Source organism: Bufo bufo, chromosome 2 (assembly GCF_905171765.1).
Source record: "Bufo bufo chromosome 2, aBufBuf1.1, whole genome shotgun sequence".
Lineage (NCBI taxonomy): Eukaryota > Metazoa > Chordata > Amphibia > Anura > Bufonidae > Bufo > Bufo bufo.
The window spans coordinates 586,509,465-586,529,132 of record NC_053390.1 but is presented as its reverse complement, the minus strand read 5'-3'; the positions used below and the strand labels follow the sequence as shown (position 1 = coordinate 586,529,132).

The window sequence follows — 19,668 nt, the reverse complement described above, 5'->3', positions numbered from 1 at the left end:
ATTGGAAACCACCAAAGACCCCTACCCTAGGTGCATGGATTCAACTGATAAATTCTGACCTACAGTTGTACAAACTTACTTTTGCAGCAAGGGGGACTCCTGATAGGTTTCACCAGGTTTGGGGACTGTGGCTATGTGCACAGGGCACTATCTGACTCTATGTGCGGGAATCCGGAACTCCAGGTTGTATGTTTGTGTGCGTGGATGGATGTCTGGTCTTGTACTCGTCAATATGCCTTAAATATTACGGGACTGCCTAATGGTTTATCAACTTGAAGTCACTGTTTCTACACTGCTGTTTTTCCCGGCCACTGATCTTTGTATGAGTACTGGATTTTGGTCTTGTTGTACAGCTGTCTCTGTTTCTGTATCTCTCTGGGATTTGAGATGTTCTGTTACATTTAAAATCTTTTGTATAAATAAATACTATAAAAAAAAAAACGAATGTATTGTGATTGTCCATATTGCTTCCTTTGCTGGCTAGATTCATTTTTCCATCACATTATACACTGCTCGTATTCCATGGTTATGATCACCCTGCAATCCATCAGCGGTGGCCGTGCTTGCACACTATAGAAAAAAGCACCAGCCTATGTGAGCTCCCATGGTCCTGGCCACCAGAGAGGTTGGAACTTTTTCCTATAGTGTACAAGCACGACCACCACTGATGGATTGCAGGGTGGTCATAACCTTGGAAACTAGCAGTGTATAATGTGATGGAAAAATGAATCCAGCCAGCAAAAGAAGCAATATGGCCAATCACAATACATTAGTAAGTGGCTTGTATTAACTTGCTCTACATGATAAATGCCACTTGCTGAAGTGACACAACCCCTTTAATGGAGCATATGCCTTAAATATCTAATAGATGCAGGTCCCACTACCTCAAGGAATGGGGGTCCCCAACACCTGTTCTACCTGGTAAGGTGTCTACCACATCAAAAAAAAAATTCTAGGTATTAGCCAAATAACCGTGCATGGATGTTTCCATGACTTCCATAGAAGTAAATGGTGAGGGACACTCACATGCATGTCCACCTCTCTATTTGTTCTCCCCACCTAACAAAGCATGATAGTGGTTCCCCTATTCTGGTGTAAGTCCCAGGGGTGGGATCCACATCTATCAGACATTTATGGCATATCCTGTGAAATCTCTAAAATGTATGTGGTCCTTAAAGGCTAAGGACATCTTTGAGGGCAGTTTTGGGCTCAAAATAATTTTTTTTATTTGGTCTTTATTAGAAATGTTCAACAATTCTTGTACTACAGGAGTTAATCGAGAATGAATCTGCAGACTGTCAGTTTCTATTTACAGTGCCTTGAAAAAGTATTCATACCACTTGAACTTTTCCACATTTGTTCATGTTACACCCACAAACTTAAAGAGAACCTGTCACCAGGATTTTGTGCATAGAGCTGGGGACATGGGCTGCTAGATGGCCGCTAGCACATCCGCAATACCCAGTCCCCATAGCTCTGTGTGCTTTTATTGTGTTAAAAAAACGTTTTTATCAATATGCAAATGAACCTGATATGTGTCCTGTGTCCGGAGAGGAGTCCAGCGGAAAGGAGCCCAGCACCGCCCCGCGTCCTCCGAATCTCCTCCTTGCTGGCTGATGTCACAGAGCTGGAGCGCTAAAATCTCGCGATGCGCGAGCTAGCGCATGCGCAGTGTCGGCATCATGTTCATTCCCTGTGCTGGCATCAGCACAGGGAACGAACTACGCATGCGCTAGCTCGCGCATGGCGAGATTCCGGTGCTCCAGCTCTGTGACGTCAGCCAGTAAGGAGGAGATTCGGAGGACGCGGGGCGGTGCTGGGCTCCTTTCCGCTGGACTCATCTCCGGATACAGGACACATATCAGGTCATTTGCATATTGATCAAAACGGTTTTTTAACACCATAAAAGCACACAGAGCTATGGGGACTGGGTATTGCAGATGTGCTAGCGGCCATCTAGCAGCCCATGTCCCCAGCTCTATGCACAAAATCCTGGTGACAGGTTTCCTTTAAATGTATTTTATTGAAATTTTATGCGATAGACCAATACAAAGTGGCAAGAATGTGTGAAGTGAAAAGAAAATGATACATGGGTTTCAAAAATTTTTATAAATAAAAATCTGGAAAGTGTGGCATACATTTGTATCCAGCCCCCCTGAGGCATTACTTTGTAGGACCACCTTTTGCTGCAGTTACAGCTGCAAGTATTTTGGGGTATGTCTCTACCAGCTTTGCGCATCTAGAGGCTGACATTTCTGCTCATTCTTTTTTGCAAAATAGCTCAAGCTCAGTCAGATTGGATGGAGAACGTCTGTGAATAGCAATTCTCAAGTCTTGCCACAGATTCTCATTGGGATTTAGGTCTGGACTTTGACTGGGCCATTCTAACACATGAATATGCTTTTTTCTAAACCATTTCATTGTAGCTCTGGCTGGATGTTTAGGGTTGATGTCCTGCTGGAAGCTGAACCTCCTCCCCAATATCAAGTCTTTTGCAGCCTCTACCAGATTTCCCTCCTGAATTGCCCTGTATTTAGCTCCATCCATTTTCCCATCAATGCTGACCTGCTTCCCTGTCCCCTCAGTATGATGCTGCCACCACAATGTTTCACAGTGGGAATAGTGTGTTCTGGGTGATGTGCAGTGTTAGATTTCTGCCACATATAGCGTTTTGCATTTCGGCCAAAAAGTTCAACTTTGATCTCATCTGACCAGGGCACCTTTTTCCATATGTTTGCTGTGTCTCCTACATGACTTGTGGCAAACTGCAAATTGGACTTCTTATGGCTTACTTTCAAAAATGGCTTTCTTCTTGCCACTGTTCCATAAAGGCCAGATTTGTGGAGCACTGTAGTTGTCCTGTTGACCGATTCTCCCACTTGAGCTGTGAATCTCTGCAGCTCCTCCAGAGTGACTGTGGGACTCTTTTCTGCTTCTTTAATTAGTGCTCTCCTTGCGTGGGCTGTCATGGATGGCCATGCCTTGGTAGGTGTGCAGTTGTGCCATACTCCTTCCGTTTTCAGATGATGGATTGAACAGTGTTCCATGAGATATTCAGTGCTTGGGATGTTGTTTTTATAACCTAACCCTACTTAGCAACTTTATCCCTGACCCGTTTGGTGTGTTCCTTGGTTTTTATGATACTGTTTGATCACTAATGTTCACCAATTGTTTTTTAAACCATGTATCATTTTCTTTTCACTTCACACACAATACACATACTTGCTTCTTTGTGTTGGTCTATCACATAAAATCCCAATAAAATACATTTGAAGGGGTATTCCCATCTTAGACATTGGGGGAATATCGTTAGTATATGCCCCCAATGGCTGATAGATGCAGGTCCCTCCTCTGGGACTTGCACCTATACTTAGAACTGAACCTGCAAAGTGCCGGAGGTCACACCGCGCATGCGTGACTGCCCTCCATTCCTTCCCCTGGGAGTGCCGAAAATAGCCAAGCGCTGGCTTGGCTATTTCCGTAAGCCCCCACAGAAGTGAATAGAGCAGTGGCCGCGTTCCCATTCACTTCGGTGGGACTTCAGAAAATAGCCGAGCGTGCCGTTTTGCTATTTTCAGCACTCCCATAGGAATGAATAAAGGGCAGCCATACATGTGCAGTGCACCCTCAGGCACTTTGTGGGCTCCTTTCTAAGAATAGGTGTGGGTCCCAGATGTCTAAGATGGGAATACCCCTTTAAGACTGTAACTTGAAAAAATGTGGAAAAGTTCAAGGTGTATGAACACTTTTTCAAGACCCTGTACCTCAAGTCCTGTCGTACAGCAGAGCTGTCTGCTTAGTCTGTAGCCCTGTTCTTTGAACTCTTGACAGCTCATAACTACTCATTACAGCTCTTTTCTTATCATACTGTTAAGAATATGGCTAAAAGAATTGTTTATAAACTTCAGGAGATTAGGGATTGACACAGAACCCTGGTGTTCTGCAAATACACAGATTGCACCGTTATACTGGGAAAGTGGCTGAATTTTTTTTTAATGAAGATCAACTTTCAAAATGATTTTTAGTCCAAAATAAGTACAATGTAATAATAAAAACAATTGCCCCCGAAGGTATCCATATCGTTTAAATTCAAAAATGGGTCCCATAATAAGGGGGTATGCTTCTTTCACATTAACCTTTATAGTTCCAGCAAACTGTTCTGGCAGAGAACAGCCTGTCAGAGCTCTCTGGATCTGGCATTGCTGGATGTTACCGGAATGTCCACCGCCCCCATTGCGATATGCTGGGATTCGGCAGGACAAAAAACGCTGCACACAGTGCCAAATCCAGAGAGCTATGGCAGGCAGTTCTATGCTGGAACTATAATGGTAATGTGAAAGAAGCCTTAAAGACGTTCTCCAGGTACTTTTCATATTGATGGCCTATTCTCAGGATGTCATCAATATGTGATCGGTGGTGGGCCGCCTCTGCCGATCATCTGTTTGAGCAAGCTTACCAACCACAGTGCCATCCATTGTATAGCGGCACATTCACTTGAATGGGACTTTGCTGTACATGTGACATCACTGGCCTAGGAATAGGCCTTTAGCGCTTACAAAGCACCACAGCTTCTTCAAACAGCCGATTGGCAAGGGTGTCAGGCGTTAGACCCCCACCGATCGGATATTGATGTTCTGTCCTAAGTATATCCCATCAATATCAAAATCCCAGAGAACCCCTTTAAACTTTCCACCAAGTAAGCAAATAGTTCTTCACATAATTATAATCGTATCCAGAAAGAATAGTGCACGGTATATAACCGGCCAGAAAGGAGAGGAGGAAATGATACGCTGGAATAAAGAAGATGATGGAGAGCTTTTAGCATGAAATAATATCCAAGATAGAAAACCACCTGGAAACACAGAGGGGTAGATAAACGGATTTCCAGTCAACCTAAGACTAAACGCTATAAACTCCCTGCAAATAAAACTGAAGTCAAACAGCGTCGCCCAATGCATCATATTCATCTCATTACTGTTTAACCCCTTAGTGACCTCGCACATTTATTTTCTAATCACATTCCAAGAGCTATAACTTTTTTTTTGTTTTTTCACCAATGTACCTGTTTGAGGGCTTATTTTTTGCAGGACAAGTTCTAGTTTTTAATGCACCCTTTTGGGTACGTATAGTCATTGATTAAACCCCCCTTTGTGCATATTAGTTGTCACTAAGGGTGTTGGTTCTGTGCTTCCAATCTGCTTTTCCTCTTCTCTCCTGTTAGCACATTTCCAATGTGTCTTTCAACTGAAAAGTTAAAGGGGTATTCCGGTTACATCAAGTTATCCCCTATCCACAGGACGGGGGATAACTATTAGATCTGTGGTGGTTCTACCACTGGGACCCCCAGCGATCACAAGAACGACGGCCCTGTACCCCCTGCAGCCCCCTGAAATGACTGGAGCAGCCAGTCGCACATGTGCGTGGCCGCTCCATTCATCTCTATGGGAGTTTCGGGAACAGCGAAGCGCTGTACTCTGATGCCTCCGGAACTCCCATAGAAATTGATACAACGGTAGAATGCGTGCTCGACTGGCCTCTCCATTCATTTCAGGGGGTACAGGGCCGTCGTTCTTGTGATCGGTGGGGGTCCCAGTGGACAGGGGATAACTCAATGTAGCCAGAATATCCCTGTACGTCATGTCTGGTTATTTGGTAACTAGGTATAAAGGGAGCAACTCAGTATCAATAGGTTTGTAGGGTCATGAATTTGCAGTAACATTTAGAGATGAGCTGTCATGACCCCTGACATGTTCATAAAATATCAATTCCGGAGTATCTTTTCTTAGAAGTCTGCATTCTGTCGTGCCTCTGTTATTCTTATTAGAAATGTATGAATACATTTACAACTGCATATCATCAGTTAGTGGTGTTGTCCCGAGACAGTCCAGTCTGGGCAGTCATTGTCAGACTGCGTACGCGCATATCTTGTTGACAAGAGGAATAGTAACTCCCAGCTTTAAATTCATACATTTCTAGGAGGAATAACAGAGTAACAGCACAAGAGTTATAAGAACACATACTTCAGAATTGTTATTTAGTAAAATGGACATCTCTTTAAACATTTTTCCTTACAGGGTTATTCCCATCTCAGCCCTTCATGGCCGAGATGGGAATAACCTCAGTAAGCGCTGGCAGGGGATGGCCGTTCTGTGCTGTTTCCATAACTCCTATAGCAGTGAATGGGAGCTACACAGAAAGCTACATTGTCTAGGGTTGTCACGACTCCAATATTTTTATTTGATTTTGATACCATAAAAAGTATTGCGATACTCGATACCATTCGATACCACGCGAAAATAATAAAACGCCAAAAGAGCCCTGTGCATTCTGCATTTTATGGAACGTCCGGCCCATAATAGAACAGTCCGATCCAGTTTTTTTGGGGGGGAGAAGACGACTAAAAATGGCAAATCGCGCATGCATTTCATGGGATAACCCAGCATTCTACTGTCTGAGTGAGACTAATGCAAGTGTCACAGTATGTAATGTAAGATGGACACTAAAGCCTGTATTACACCTGCCGATTTTTCGGCAGATGATCGCTAACGAACGTTCGTAGTAATGATGATCTGGCAGTGTAATACTGCCGCCGATTGCCCAATGAACGCGTAAATTCATCAGGCAATCCAAATCTTTTGACTGGTTAAAAAAAATCATTGTTTGCAGGCGGCAGATCATGGTGTCTAATCACAATCTGCCGCGGGCAAACTACTATACAGCATGGGGACGAGCGATGGCATAATGATCGCTCCTCCCCATACTGAGAAGGAGATCGCTGCATGTAATAGCAGCAGTCTCCTCCACTAGCAAGCAGGCGATTGCAAGGAAGGCACGCTTCCTTCCCGACAATCTCCTGTTAAATAGGACTGTATAATACAGCTTTAATTCTGGCAGAGCAGTAGAAAAGAGCAAGAAAGCAACAATCACAGTGCCAGGGGATATGACCAGGCGTAGAGGGGAAGGACAAGCACTGTTTTCAGCTGTATCCTCATTGTCAGGATCCAGACTAAATTGAAATATATGCCGAAGCATTGGCTCCCTGCCCCGCCACTTACTCTGGTAATCCACATGCGGCTTTATACCAGTGGCCTACCAGAGATTTGAAGGCAGGGCCTACAATGGATGAGCTCTCAGGAGGTCGAGGGCACACAGAAGACGTCACTGCATCGTAGTGCTTATGCTGGACTCTTCACAGAGGGCAGTAAGTACTTGGAAGTGGACTGTTCATCATGGGAACGGGGTTAGGTGAGTTTCATGTTTTTTTTATGCTGTATTGGTGCAAAGGAGGCATATACTATTAATTTCTGTGGGGGCATGAAAGTGAGACATTACTGTACCAAGGGGCAAAAGAGGGGAGGCATTACTGTATTATATGGCACTAAGAGAAACATTACTGTTGTAAGTGGCACTACGGAAGACATTATTGATGCAAGGAGCACTAAGGTGGACATTACTGATGTAAGGAGCACTAACAGGGATATAACTGATGTAGGGGGCACTAACAGGGATATTACTGATGTATGGGGCAGTAAGGGACCATTACTGTTGTAAGGCGCAGTGGGGGGACATTAATATTGTATGGGGGGACATAACTGTAGTAAGACTTCGTTCTTGATTGATCCGCATTACAATGGACCAATTTCTAAGCATAGCAGAGCATAATGGAGCCGTTGACTGATGGAACCTGTCAGGTATTTTTTTTTCCTTAAGAGTAGAATAGTGTAGCAGAGTACATTATTCTTCCAATCACAAAACTAAACTCGATACAGTGGAACATACCTGAAGCCAGCTCATGGCATAAAAATATAAAAGGAACCTTTGACAATAAAATGCAGTGCAGTCAGTGTGTTACAGAGCAGGAGGAGCTGAGCAGATTGATTTATAGGCCCTGATTTGTGCTTTGCCGGTCTTCATGGGCACTGTGCTGCTGAAGCGGGCATCTAGTTTATGACGAGGTGAACAGTGATGGTCAGTTTTTGCAGTGTTCTCTAGTGAACACATGCGGGCTGCCATCTTTAGTAAGGTAGACTCACCCGTCCGGCGATGCACAGGTAAGCCCTTACCTGTGCCTGTGCCGGTCTGAAATCAAATGCGGTCACCGGGAGCAGGCAGTTCTGAGAACAGCCGCCGGGGGCCTTTATCGGGCTGTTCTCGGAACTGCCTGCATTTGATTTCAGACCGTCTCCCGCCACAGGTAAGTGCTTACCTGTGCATCGCCGGACGGGTGAGTCTACCTTACTAAAGATGGCAGCCCGCATGTGTTTGCTGGCGAACACTGCGAACTGACCATCACTAGAGGTGAATACAGAGATAGCTGTCAATCACTGGTGGGACCGCTCACATGACTCCTAAGGCCAGAATGAGAAGAGATTTTAATATATAAAATGCAAGTTTTACTGAATGTTTTCCCATAAAACTATCAGTCGGCTCAGCTCCCCCTGCTCTTTAACTTGCTGCCTGCAGATTACACTGCACTGTCATGGTGGCCGCTTCCCTGTAAAATCCATGAGGAGAAATATTTCAGTAAAAATATGGGACAGAAAAAACATAGGTATAAACTCAATACTTAATGCAGGTTTTAAAATTCTTTTCAGGCCTCATGCACATGGATGTATCATGGTTCGGTAAAACCTGCGAGCTGTAGAGAGCTGTAATAGGGCACTTGTAGGCTTCCTTGCAGCCTTGAACAATTGAATTGTAAAATATCCAGCGAAAGTGAGGTGTAGACCAGAGGACTACAGTATGTAGACCAGGAACCAAAAAAAGATCTAGAATCCACTTGTCAGGAATGATAATTGAGTTGTCTTAATACTTTTTTTTCTTAAAGGGGAAGTGTGCCTCAAAAAGAGCCTGATTAAATAATTTGGTCCATAGTGAGAAGATGGTTGAGGAGACCCTTAGATTTCCCTTAGCTTTGTTGTCCTGTTCAGAAATGGTTCTTTAAATGCAGTCATTATCGTCGTATTTCTCTGCCATAAAGGCTGATAGATAAATTCTGTATATATTGAGCAAAATGCATAGAAGTTCCTCAAGCTCTGGTGGGATTATGAGAGCCTAATAATCACATTTTGGTTTGAACATTTCCACTGCTCATAATAGATTCCTGCAGAATTTGTTCTATTATTTCACAGTCCTCCATAATAAAGTAGAAGATGTTTAGACATGTTTAACGTATTAGTATGTGCTTTTCTATTACTGGCGCTCGCAACGAAATAAATGTTAATCTAAGCAGATACGCTGCACATGTGTTTAGGATTGACTGTATAGATTATTCAGAATGCTCCTGGAGGCCTCCTGTGAAAAATATGGTCCTGGAAATGAGAGAGGCTTGTGATTGGCTCCCTACCAGCATCACCTGGATATTTTACATTTTATTTCAGAGCTTTTAAGTACATTTTTTTTGGGGGGGGGGGCTTAGGGTCGGCAGGCCACCAACAGACTTTTGAATCGGAAATCCTGATTCTGGTTATTGAAGCATGAAGTTTGGAATAACAGTATCATTAAGTTAAATCAATCCAGTATTTGCAAAACGCTGCAATGTGTTTTATGATGCCTTCAGTATGATGATGATGGTGTATTATATGCTTTACTTGAGATGATGATGAAGTAGTTCCCGCTATACTGCACTTCTGAGTAGCATCTGATTAAAGGAAAAAACGTATTCTGTAATACCTGGTGTAAGGAGGACACTTCTTAGAATACAAGCCCCCTATAGCAAGCTCTTTACAGACATTGAGCCAGAGGGAATGCTCTGACGCCTGCAAAATTGTGAATGCAGCTCTGGACTTTACTGCTAATTGGAACTCAGGTTAATCACCAATAGGTCAAATGCTGCTACAATTACTGTAACTGGGATACTCTATTTCTATTATATATATACCACACAAAAAAGAGTAGATTCACATCCCATAGATTAAAAATATATAGTCTTTATTCAAAAAAAATCACAAATCAAAAATTAACCAAACATGATCCTATAAAATAACAAAATAATGAGCATATAGTGAATATGTCCAATTAGAAGCGCCACCTGACCAGGATATGTACATCTAAGGGTAGTGAGTCTATAAAGTAATGCTGAACAGAGAGTAGGGTATAGTTAACATATAATGCATTGAGTAAAGAAGAGAGAACCACCCTCTGGAAATATCTCAATGTGCTCACAACACACCGCACTCTCTGAACAACATGGATAAAGGTCAGATCATAAACAGATATCTGAAAAGATAACTAGAGATGAAAAGCAATGGTCATACCAGTTAGTCAGGACAGGTGGACGTTATCTCCTCGACGTACGTTTCGCCGTTCTGCTTCCTCAGAACAGAGTCATGACACTCTCCCAAAAGTCGAAAATGAAAATGCCCAGGAACGAACAACTTAACTGGAGGTGTCTGTGGAGGAGCATGTTGCTGACCCCGTTGGATCTCTGAGAAAAGGTCCGAGGATACCGCTGCCACAATTATGCTTGCTGGCAAGATGGGTTCGGGAGGGGTGTCAGGAGGTTGGACGGCATTAAAACTTCGAGACAAGGCATCTGCTTTAATATTTTCACTTCCTGGTCTGAAAGTAACAGAGAAGTTAAAACGTGAGAAGAAGAGGGCCCACCTGGCTTGCCTAGGATTGAGGCGTTTGGCCGCCTCAAGAAACACTAAATTCTTATGATCCGTGAGAACAGTAACAGTGTTTGGCCCCTTCTAAAAAATGCCTCCACTCTTCAAATGCCCTTTTAATGGCCAGTAACTCGCGGTTCCCAATATCGTAATTTCTCTCCGTGGGAGAGAATTTGCGAGAAAAGAAGGCACAGGGTCTTAAATTCGTGAAGTTGGAGGATCCCTGGGAGAGGATGGCCCCCACGCCATCCTCCGAGGCATCCACCTCCACCACGAAAGGTTCCTCAGGATTCGGCTGAATCAAGACTAGGGCCATTTGAAAACAAGTCTTAAGAGTCTTAAAGGCTTGACAGGCTTCAGACGACCAGTTGACAAGATCGGACCCTTTCTTGGATAAATCAGTGAGGGGCTTGGCAATGACAGAATTATTTTTTATGAATTTACCGTAAAAGTTTGCGAATCCTAAAAAGCGTTGAAGTGCCTTTAAGGAGGATGGTCTTACCCAGTCTTGAATGGCCTGAACTTTACTGGGATCCATCTTAAAAGAATGTGGAGTAAGAATATACCCGATATAGGGAATCTCTTGTACTCCAAACACGCATTTCTCCAACTTAACAGACAAATTATTCTCCCTGAGGATCTTAAAGGGAGTCTGTCATCAAAGTTTCACCTTTTTAACCCTTCCCATAGCTTTCTAGCACCCTTACAGTTAATAAAAACGTTACCTTTATGAGCAATCCTGGACTTATAAAACCGGCAAAAAACATCTTAGTAGCATATGCAAATGATGGCTCGCAAGTGCCCAGGGGCGGCGTTACCCTCGTAGGTGCCCAGCTAGCTCAGCCTTATCGTCGCTTCCCCCCACCCATTCTTTCGCTCTGCCCGCCCATCCTTTCCCTCTGACCGCCCATCTACTTACTACTTGTTTCGCCGAGATCCCGCGTCTGCTCACTCAGTCCGTCGGCCGGCGCATGCGCACTGCGATGCCCATTCCTTGTACGGCATCACAGTAATTAATGCGCATGGGAAGGGTTAAAAAGGTGAAACTTTGATGACAGACTCCCTTCAAGGATCAATCTGATGTGAGAAACATGGGCCTCCCAGTCAGAAGAAAAGAGAAGAATATCATCTAGATAAACAATCATGACTTTGCCAATAGGCTCTCTAAAAATGTAATTCATGAAATTTTGAAAAATCGCTGGGGCATTACAGAGACCGAATGGCATGACCAGATAGTCAATGTGTCCCTCTGGAGTGTTAGAGACAGTCTTCCACTCATCTCCCTCTTTAATACGAATAAGGTTATAAGCCCCGGCCCCTCAAATCAAGTATAGAAAACCAAGAAGCACCCAGGACCTGGTTGAATAAATCAGGAATCAACGGGATGGAATATTGATTCCTAATAGTGATTTTATTCAAGTTTTTATAATCAATGCAGGGTCTGAGACCACCGTCCTTTTTCTTAACGAAAAAGAACCCTGCTCCCAGGGGAGAGGTGGAGGGCCTAATATGCCCCTTCTTAAGACTTTCCTGAATATAATCTCTCATGGCAGTGCGCTCAGGGCCGGAAAGATTGTAAATCAGCCCCTTAGGAAATCTAGACTCAGGAATCAACTCAATAGCGCAGTCATAAGATCTATGGTGAGGGAGAGTATCTGTCTCGGAAGTGGAGAAGACATCATGGAAATCAGCAATGAAGTGAGGAATGGAATCCAGAGAAACCCCTGCCTGCACTACAGTTAAACAGGAACTACAGTTGGGACCCCATTTCTCCAACTCGCCCGAATTCCAGTTAATGACAGGGTTATGTAGCTGAAGCCAGGGCATGCCAAGAACCACCTGAACAGGAAGATTTTCTAAAACAAAGAAAGAACACTTTTCTGAGTGACAGACCCCTACAGACAGGGTAATCTCAGGAGTACGGAGTTTGACTGTGCCCCCCAGCAGGGGGGTAGAGTCAGTAGCACTCTACATGGATCGGAGTGGACAACTTTAGTACTGGGATCCCCACCCGTTCCACAAAATTGAGATCAATAAAACTAAATGCTGATCCTGAATCCACAAAAGCACTACCTGACCCCTTTAAAACCCCATAGGCAATTGAGACAGGCAACAACAGCTTTCTTCTTACCACCTCCTTGGATTCCTCTGATTTGGACGATTTTCCGGAAGGAGGAACCTTGGGACACTGACGGACCCAGTGGTCGGAATCCCCACAGTAGAAGCAGGAGCCCCGACGACGACGTAGTTCTCTTCGCTTTATCCCGAGCTGCATTGGCTCGTCCATCTGAGCCTCTGCCTTGGGTTCGATATGGGAAACTTCAGGTTTAGTAAGGCTATGCGGAGAAAACGAGTGTTACCGCTGTCTCTCTCTAATCCGTCTGTCTAATCTGATGGCTAAAGTCATGGTCTCCTCTAAAGAGTCAGGACTAGGGTAACAGACCAGCATATCCTTTAACCTGTCCATCAACCCTGCTCTAAATTGGCATTTGAGCGCTGGTTCGTTCCAACCCGAGGGAACACACCACTTGCGGAACTGGGTACAATAGTCTTCCACAGGTCGTTCCCCCTGGGTAAGGGCCTTTAGATTGGATTCGGCCACAGACGCTCGGTCAGGCTCATCGTAGAGAACCCCTAGCGCCTGGAAAAAGGCATCAACTGAATTCAAACAAGGGGAAGCAGGCGGCAAGGAAAAGGCCCATTCCTGGGGGTCCCCTTGAAGCAGGGAAATAATTATCCCAACCCTCTGCTGGCCAGAACCAGTCGGAAATATAGCTTGCAACTCTCTTTAAAGGTTAAAAAGCTCCTACAGTCACCCGAGAATCGATCGGGTAATTTAACATGCGGTTCCGCCTGAAGGGCGGCGGGAGCAGGAATAGGGGATGTCCTGGCGGATTCCTGAGCTTGCAACCTCTCCCCTAACTCCTGAACAATTTGAGCCAGACCCTGCACGTGCTCGGTGCAATGGCGGGTCAACTACCCGAGGTCAGTCCGTGAGGTTGTGTCAGTACAAAGGGAAAGGCAAGAGACTAATCAGAGAACGAGCCGAAGTCAAACATAGGAGGTAGCGACAATACTAAGGAGCAGGCAGTAGGCAAGTCAGAAGATGGACAAAGGTCAAATCCAAGAGGTCAAACAATGCAGTAACGCAGGTATGTACTCAGCCTAAGTGACGCAATCACAGGCAACCTGTGGCCAGCAGGTTGCTTGTTTAAATAGTGGAGGAAAGGGATCATGTGACGTGGCCAGCGTCACATGACCCATCCTCCCTGCCTGTAGCCTCTCTTGGTTCCCATAGTGACGGGCAACGCCGACCGCTCCTGAAGGAGGAGTGCGGCCGGGCGCCCCCCGTCACCATGACAACGGAGACGCCGGGCTGCATCCGTGCTGCAGTGAGATCGGGGAACGCATCCTACAGACCCTCTCTACAGTACCCTACAGACTCTACACCATCCTACAGACTCTCTCTAGACTATCCTTCGTACTCTACACTATCCTACAGACCCTCTTTACACAGCTGATGGCTCATGTAAAGCATTTTTTCTGATTTCCTGACCTCATAAACACCCATTATAACTAAATGCTCATCAAACCGGTAAGAATATGGCTTTAATAAGCGTTTATGAGGTCAGGAGATCATAGAAAAGGCTTCACATGAACCATCAGCTGAGGTGTACAAAGGGTCTGTAGGATAGTGTAGAGAGGGTCTGTAGAGGAGGTGTGGATATGCACAAAGAGAAAAGTTGACTATTGAAGTAAAAAGTTGAAAGTTATTGTCTATTAGTTGTATAAGGAATGGGAGCCTTACTAGGTTATTATCTGGGGTCATGTACAGTGTGTATGTGTGTGTGTGTAGATATATATATATATATATATATATACACTGCTCAAAAAAATAAAGGGAACACTTAAACAACACAATGTAACTCCAAGTCAATCACACTTCTGTGAAATCAAACTGTCCACTTAGGAAGCAACACTGAGTGACAATCAATTTCACATGCTGTTGTGCAAATGGGATAGACAACAGGTGGAAATTATAGGCAATTAGCAAGACACCCCCAATAAAAGAGTGGTTCTGCAGGTGGTGACCACAGACCGCTTCTCAGTTCCTATGCTTCCTGGCTGATGTTTTGGTCACTTTTGAGTGCTGGCGTTGCTTTCACTCTAGTGGTAGCATGAGACGGAGTCTACAAACCACACAAGTGGCTCAGGTAGTGCAGCTTATCCAGGATGGCACATCAATGCGAGCTGTGGCAAGAAGGTTTGCTGTGTCTGTCAGCGTAGTGTCCAGAGCATGGAGGCGCTACCAGGAGACAGGCCAGTACATCAGGAGATGTGGAGGAGGCCGTAGGAGGGCAACAACCCAGCAGCAGGACCGCTACCTCCGCCTTTGTGCAAGGAGGAACAGGAGGAGCACTGCCAGAGCCCTGCAAAATGACCTCCAGCAGGCCACAAATGTGCATGTGTCTGCTCAAACGGTCAGAAACAGACTCGATGAGGGTGATATGAGGGCCCGACGTCCTGCACGGTGTTGGACACCAAGATTGGCAAATTCGCCACTGGCGCCCTGTGCTCTTCACAGATGAAAGCAGGTTCACACTGAGCACATGTGACAGACGTGACAGAGTCTGGAGACGCCGTGGAGAACGTTCTGCTGCCTGCAACATCCTCCAGCATGATCGGTTTGGCATTGGGTCAGTAATGGTGTGGGGTGGCATTTCTTTGGAGGGCCGCACAGCCCTCCATGTGCTCGCCAGAAGTAGCCTGACTGCCATTAGGTACTGAGATGAGATCCTCAGACCCCTTGTGAGACCATATGCTGGTGCGGTTGGCCCTGGGTTCCTCCTAATGCAAGACAATGCTAGACCTCATGTGGCTGGAGTGTGTCAGCAGTTCCTGCAAGACGAAGGCATTGATGCTATGGACTGGCCCGCCCGTTCCCCAGACCTGAATCCAATTGAGCACATCTGGGACATCATGTCTCGCTCTATCCACCAACGTCATGTTGCACCACAGACTGTCCAGGAGTTGGCAGATGCTTTAGTCCAGGTCTGGGAGGAGATCCCCCAGGAGACCGTCCGCCACCTCATCAGGAGCATGCACAGGCGTTGTAGGGAGGTCATATAGGCACGTGGAGGCCACACACACTACTGAGCCTCATTTTGACTTGTTTTAAGGACATTACATCAAAGTTGGACTAGCCTGTAGTGTGTTTTTCCACTTTAATTTTGAGTGTGACTCCAAATCCAGACCTCCATGGGTTGAAAAATTTGATTTCCATTTTGAAATTTTTGTGTGATTTTGTTGTCAGCACATTCAACTATGTAAAGAACAAAGTATTTCAGAAGAATATTTAATTAATTCAGATCTAGGATGTGTTATATTTGTGTTCCCTTTATTTTTTTGCGCAGTGTGTGTATATATATATATATATATATATATATATACAGTACAGAACAATAGTTTGGACACACCTCATTCAAAGAGTTTTCTTTATTTTCATGACTATGAAGGCATCAAAACTATGAATTAACACATGTGGAATTATATACATAACAAACAAGTGTGAAACAACTGAAAATATGTCATATTCTAGAATCTTCAAAGTAGCCATCTTTTGCTTTGATTACTGCTTTGCACACTCTTGGTATTCTCTTGATGAGCTTCAAGAGGTAGTCACCTGAAATGGTCTTCCAACAGTCTTGAAGGAGTTCCCAGAGATGCTTAGCACTTGTTGGCCCTTTTGCCTTCACTCTGCGGTCCAGCTCACCCCAAACCATCTCGATTGGGTTCAGGTCCGGTGACTGTGGGGCCAGGTCATCTGGCGCAGCACCCCATCACTCTCCTTCATGGTCAAATAGCCCTTACTTTCAAAGTTTTCCCAATTTTTCGGCTGACTGACTGACCTTCATTTCTTAAAGTAATAATGGTCCACTCGTTTTTCTTTACTTAGCTGCTTTTTTCTTGCCATAATACAAATTCTAACAGTCTATTCAGTAGGACTATCAGCTGTGTATCCACCTGACTTCTCCTCAACGCAACTGATGGTCCCAACCCCATTTATAAGGCAAGAAATCCCACTTATTAAATCTGACAGGGCACACCTGTGAAGTGAAAACCATTTCAGGGGACTACCTCTTGAAGCTCATCAAGAGAATGCCAAGAGTGTGCAAAGAAGTAATCAAAGCAAAAGGTGGCTACTTTGAAAAACCTAGAATATGACATATTTTCAGTTGTTTCACACTTGTTTGTTATGTATATAATTCCACATGTGTTAATTCATAGTTTTGATGCCTTCAGTGTGAATCTACAATTTTCATAGTCATGAAAATAAAGAAAACTCTTTGAATGAGAAGGTGTGTCCAAACTTTTGGTCTGTACTGTATATATATATATATATATATATATATATATATATATATACACTGCGTGCAGAATTATTAGGCAAATGAGTATTTTGACCACATCATCCTCTTTATGCATGTTGTCTTACTCTAAGCTGTATAGGCTCGAAAGCCTACTACCAATTAAGCATATTAGGTGATGTGCATCTCTGTAATAAGAAGGGGTGTGGTCTAATGACATCAACACCCTATATTAGGTGTGCATAATTATTAGGCAACTTCCTTTCCTTTGGCAAAATGGGTCAAAAGAAGGACTTGACAGGCTCAGAAAAGTAAAAAATAGTGAGATATCTTGCAGAGGGATGCAGCACTCTTAAAATTGCAAAGCTTCTGAAGCGTGATCATCGAACAATCAAGCATTTCGTTCAAAATAGTCAACAGGGTCGCAAGAAGCGTGTGGAAAAACCAAGGCGCAAAATAACTGCCCATAAACTGAGAAAAGTCAAGCGTGCAGCTGCCAAGATGCCACTTGCCACCAGTTTGGCCATATTTCAGAGCTGCAACATCACTGGAGTGCCCAAAAGCACAAGGTGTGCAATACTCAGAGACATGGCCAAGGTAAGAAAGGCTGAAAGACGACCACCACTGAACAAGACACACAAGCTGAAACGTCAAGACTGGGCCAAGAAATATCTCAAGACTGATTTTTCTAAGGTTTTATGGACTGATGAAATGAGAGTGAGTCTTGATGGGCCAGATGGATGGGCCCGTGGCTGGATTGGTAAAGGGCAGAGAGCTCCAGTCCGACTCAGACGCCAGCAAGGTGGAGGTGGAGTACTGGTTTGGGCTGGTATCATCAAAGATGAGCTTGTGGGGCCTTTTCGGGTTGAGGATGGAGTCAAGCTCAACTCCCAGTCCTACTGCCAGTTTCTGGAAGACACCTTCTTCAAGCAGTGGTACAGGAAGAAGTCTGCATCCTTCAAGAAAAACATGATTTTCATGCAGGACAATGCTCCATCACACGCGTCCAAGTACTCCACAGCGTGGCTGGCAAGAAAGGGTATAAAAGAAGAAAATCTAATGACATGGCCTCCTTGTTCACCTGATCTGAACCCCATTGAGAACCTGTGGTCCATCATCAAATGTGAGATTTAAAAGGAGGGAAAACAGTACACCTCTCTGAACAGTGTCTGGGAGGCTGTGGTTGCTGCTGCACGCAATGTTGATGGTGAACAGATCAAAACACTGACAGAATCCATGGATGGCAGGCTTTTGAGTGTCCTTGCAAAGAAAGGTGGCTATATTGGTCACTGATTTGTTTTTGTTTTGTTTTTGAATGTCAGAAATGTATATTTGTGAATGTTGAGATGTTATATTGGTTTCACTGGTAAAAATAAATAATTGAAATGGGTATATATTAGTTTTTTGTTAAGTTGCCTAATAATTATGCACAGTAATAGTCACCTGCACACACACATATCCCCCTAAAATAGCTAAAACTAAAAACAAACTAAAAACTACTTCCAAAAATATTCAGCTTTGATATTAATGAGTTTTTTGGGTTCATTAAGAACATGGTTGTTGTTCAATAATAAAATTAATCCTCAAAAATACAACTTGCCTAATAATTCTGCACTCCCTGTATACACTCACCTAAAGAATTATTAGGAACACCTGTTCTATTTCTCATTAATGCAATTATCTACTCAACCAATCACATGGCAGTTGCTTCAATGCATTTAGGGGTGTGGTCCTGGTCAAGACAATCTCCTGAACTCCAAACTGAATGTCAGAATGGGAAAGAAAGGTGATTTAAAGGGCTTCTGTCACCCCACTAAAGTGATTTTTTTTTTTGGGGCTAGTTAAATTAGTTATATAGCGATATATGAAAATATAATTGTGTTACTTACATTGATCCAGCAGTTTATTCAAAAAACGAAGTTTTATCATATGCAAACTTGGTCTCTACCAGCAAGTAGGGCGGCTACTTGCTGGTAGCTGCTGCAGAAATCCGCCCCCTCCTCTTGTTGATTGACAGGGCCAGCCGGGATCTCCTCCTCCGGCCAGCCCTGTCGGCATTTCAAAAATCGCGCGCCTGTGTTGATTCGGCGCAGGCGCTCTGAGATGAGGAGGCTCATCTCCTCAGAACTCCCTCAGTGCGCCTGCGCCGATGACGTCTTCTATTTCGGTGATGTCATCGGCGCAGGCGCACTGAGGGAGTTCTGAGGAGGCGAGCCTCCTCATGTCAGAGCGCCTGCGCCGAATCAACACAGGCGCGCGATTTTTGAAATGCCGACAGGGCTGGCCGGAGGAGGAGATACCGGCTGGCCCTGTCAATCAACAAGAGGAGGGGGCGGATTTCTGCAGCAGCTACCAGCAAGTAGCCGCCCTACTTGCTGGTAGAGACTGAATTTGCATATGATAAAACTTCGTTTTTTTGAATAAACTGCTGGATCAATGTAAGTAACAATTATATTTTCATATATCGCTATATAACTAATTTAACTAGCCCCAAAAAAAAAAATCACTTTAGTGGGGTGACAGAAGCCCTTTAAGCAATTTTGAGCGTGGCATGGTTGTTGGTGCCAGACGGGCCGGCCTGAGTATTTCACAATCTCCTCAGTTACTGTGATTTTCACGCACAACCATTTCTAGGGTTTACAAAGAAGGGTGTGAAAAGGGAAAAACATCCAGTATGCAGCAGTCCTGTG

General features: G+C 44.3%; 1 protein-coding gene across 2 annotated transcripts in view; it reads left to right on the top strand.

Moving 5' to 3' along the window:
• Nucleotides 1-19,668, top strand: part of TBCK (TBC1 domain containing kinase) — a 444,055-nt gene that overhangs the window by 84,422 nt on the left and 339,965 nt on the right. The window lies entirely within an intron of this gene.